The sequence below is a fragment of the Myotis brandtii genome, unplaced genomic scaffold (genome assembly GCF_000412655.1).
Source record: "Myotis brandtii unplaced genomic scaffold, ASM41265v1 scaffold199, whole genome shotgun sequence".
NCBI classification, from domain to species: Eukaryota; Metazoa; Chordata; class Mammalia; order Chiroptera; family Vespertilionidae; genus Myotis; species Myotis brandtii.
In genome coordinates, this window is record NW_005357414.1 from 12232 (window position 1) to 16139 (window position 3908).

Consider the following 3908-nt stretch of genomic DNA (forward strand, 5'->3'; position numbering starts at 1 on the left):
AAGAAAGGAACTGACAGATGATACTACAACATGGATGCATCTTGAAGACGTTATGCTAAGGGAAATAAGCCAGTCATAAATGGACAAACGTTCTATGATTTCACTTATATGTGGTAACTAGAGTAGTCAAATTCTTAGAGACAAAAAGTAGAATGGTGGTTTCTAGGAGCTGGGGGCAGGGAGGGATGCATGGGGAGTTAAATGTTTAATGGGTAGAGTTTCAGTTAAGGAAGATCAAAAAGTTCTGGGGATGGATGGTGATGATGATTGTACAACAATATGAAAGTACTTAATGCTACAAAATTGTACACTTAAAAATGGTAACCTGTTTCATGTTATGTATATTTTATAGTAATAAAAACTCAAGTAGTTGCCCCAAAAAACCTAAAGATGTTTATGTCCTCTTTTCTGTATGGTGAATGATTTATGTACTACATATAGATGTACAAAAAATGTTTTATTTATTTACTGTTACTGGTCTAATCTTGTTCAGGAGCTCCCATCTCCAGTGGGATATAGGTGGTTATAAGAGAAAGTTTATCTATCCTCCTAGAAATTGGAGAAAACATAGCCAAGTTTCAGTGCCATCCCATCCTGGTCGCCTCTTTTGGTGTTTGCAGCAGAATGATCTGGACAGGTTTCTAGAATGGCATATATTACATGCAAGTCATTCCATTTGCTTTTTTGACATAAACTGGCATCCACTGTGGCATACAATAGGTGGATCAGTTTGGGTCTTTCAAGAAGCAGATACCACAGTGCATTTAGATGTGCAAAATATTTATTGGGGGGAAATTCCTATGAGGGATAAAAGGGAAAGAGCAGGATAAGCATGAAGAATATTCAGACCCCAATGCAGGTCTGACCTTTGTGGAATGAGAGAGGGAAAGAATGGCAGACTACAGTGCCATTCTAAGAAAGTTTTTGCCAGGTCAGTGGGGAAACTCTGAGCCAAAGTTACTCATTAAAGGAGTCTTGAATCCCTAAGATAGGACAGATTTAGTATGCTTGTCATGCTCAACCATTGGCTGAGAGTAGCCTGGGAGAAGTGTAGCTTTGGTAACAATGTGGAGATGCATCCAGAGGGATATAAACTGGGGATGTCCATTCTGCTTCCTGTAAGAGGTTCTCTTGAAGAAGATCTGTGAAGAGCATCCAGTGGATACATGAGTCTAAAATGGAGGGGAGAAGTTAAAGCTAGAGATATAAATAGAATATAGTCACTATACGGGAAACAAACAACAAACACATAGACAGCTAAATGTAAGTTATAATGTGCTAGGAAGAAAATATAAATCAGGATAAGGCCATAAAAAGTGACTTTTGTTTGGAAGGGAGAGGAGATCTCCTATTTCAGATAATATGATCCTAGAAAGCCTCTCTCCAAAGGTGACATTTGAGCAGATACCTGGTTAAGGAAGGAAGCAAACCATGTGAAAGTTTGAGTAAAGAGCATTCCAGGAAGCAGGAGTAGTTAGTGAAAATGCCCTGAGACAGGAAGGAGTTTGGTGGCTTAAAGGAACAAAAAGAAATCTAACATGTCTAGAGCAGAGTGAGTCCGGGGGCGGGGAGGTAGTGGAGATATAAAAATTGTAGTCAGCTCTAAACAGGGCTCTTATAGACCATGATAAACAGTTTGGGTTTTATTCTGTGACTAGTGACCCGGTGCACAAAATTCGTGCACATAAAAAGGGAATTAGAGGAAATATTTTAATATTGCTATTTGCCCTTTCTCTATAATAGAAGTGTCAGAGATGAAAGAAAATTAGTAAAATGTGTATGAAAATTTCCTCCTGTCAGAGTCTGGGGTGCACCACAGGCACCAGAGTCAAGTCCCTGCCCACCCACATGCACCTCGAAATTGCGCAAGATCCAGACCCAGCCAGCCCCACCCCCATTGGGCTAGATCCAGACCTGGCCGGTCCCACTCCAGTCAAGCCCCACCGGGTGGGGGAATGCAGCCTCAGGTCACCTGGCCCAGTGCCGGGGCGGGAGGCACAGCCTGAGGTCCCCAGGCCCAGGCTGGGTGTGCGCCTTGAGGTCCCTTAACCGGGGCCAGGGGGCGCAGCCTGAGGTCCCCCATCAAGTCCCACCAGGCAGTGGGTGCAGCCTCAGGTCCCATGGCCCAGGGCGGGGTGTGCAGCCTGAGGTCCCCCAGCCTGGGCTAGGGCAGGGGGCATGCCTTGAGGTCCCTGTGAAGCCCCAGCAGGTGGGGGTGCACCCTAAGGTCCCCCATCAAGCCCTGATGGGAGGGGGGCACAGCCTGAGGTCCCCTATCAAGCCCCACCAGGTGGGGGACATGGCCTCAGGTCCCCCATCAAGCCCTTCTGGGTAGGGGGCACAGCCTGAGGTCCCCCGTCAAGCTCCACCAGGCGGGGGAGATGGCCTGAGGTCCCCTGTCAAGCCCTTCCAGGCAAGGGGCACTGCCTGAGGTCCCCCAGCCTGGTGCCGGGGCTGGGGGCGTGGTGCGAGGTGCCCCATCAAGCCCTGCCTGGCAGCGAGCATGGCCTGAGGTCCCCCATCAAGCTCCACTGGGCGGGGGATGCGGCCTGAGGTCCCCTGGCCTGGCACTGGGGTGGGGGGGCGCAGCCTGAGGTCCCCTGTCAAGCCCCACCAGGTGGGGGCTGCAGTCTCAGGTCCCCTGCCCCAGCCCAGTGCCATGCAGCCTCAGGTCCCTGCTGATTGCTTGTTAAGGCTTGTTACGGGAACTCAGCCTCTGCTGTGGGCGCAGCCATCTTGTGTTACAGAATCCCTGCCTCCTCTGTGGGCGCATCCATCTTGACCATTACAGTGTGATGGTCAATTTGCATATTCCCTCTTTATTAGATAAGATGGGAAGTCATTAAAGGGTTTCAGGCAGGGCACATGATCTGTTTTAAAATCATTGCTCTGCTTTGCAAAGAATTGACTGAGGATCATCTGAGTGGATGACTATTTGGGAGAGGGATTATGGAGACCAGTTAGGAGGTTATTACAGTATACCTGGCAAGAAGAGATGGCTTGACTAGGATGGGAGTGGTGAAAATGAAAGGAAGTAATTAGATTTGTGACATGTTTTAAAGATAAAGGTGTCAGAACTTGCCAATGGATTGGATGAGCAGTAGGGGATAAAGAGAGGAGCCTATAATGATTCCTAGGTTTGGAGCCTAAAAACCCTGGGTGAGATCAATAAGAAAGAGGGTAGGGCCCTAACCAGTTTGGCTCAGTGGATAGAGTGTCAGCCTGCGGACTCAAGGGTCCCAGGTTCAATTTCGGTCAAGGGCATGTACCTTGGTTGCGGGCACATCCCCAGTAGGGAGTGTGCAGGAGACAGCTGATCGATGTTTCTCTCTCATCAATGTTTCTAACTCTCTATCCCTCTCCCTTCCTCTCTGTAAAAAATCAATAAAATATATTTTTTTAAAAAAGAAAGAGGGTAGGGTTTTTCTTTTTGGTGGTGAGGTGGTAACCAAAGGTCTGTACTATATCTCTGTAAATATACTAAAAACCATTAAATTTTACACTTTAAATAGATGAATTGTATAATTTGTGAATTATCTCTATATATAAAGAGCCAGGGGCCATCGCAACTGAACGGATGACCTAACAGGCTGAGTGGTGCGACAAGGCCAGAAGCGGGGTTAGTAAGGACGACCAAACGACTGAGCAGCAGGCTGTGTGGAGTGACCAGGCAGGCAGGAAGGTTAGTGAGGGGCAACCAAACGACTGAACAAGCAGGCTCCATGGGGCGACCAGGCAGGCAAGGGTGTTAGTGAGGGATGACCAAATGACTGAACAGCAGGCTGCATGGGGCAACTAGGCCAGCAGGAGGGGCAGTGAGGGGTGACCAAACGACCAAACAGCAGGCTGTGTGGGGCTACCAGGCTGGCAGGGGGGGCAGTGAGGGGTGACCAGGCTGACAGGGGGGG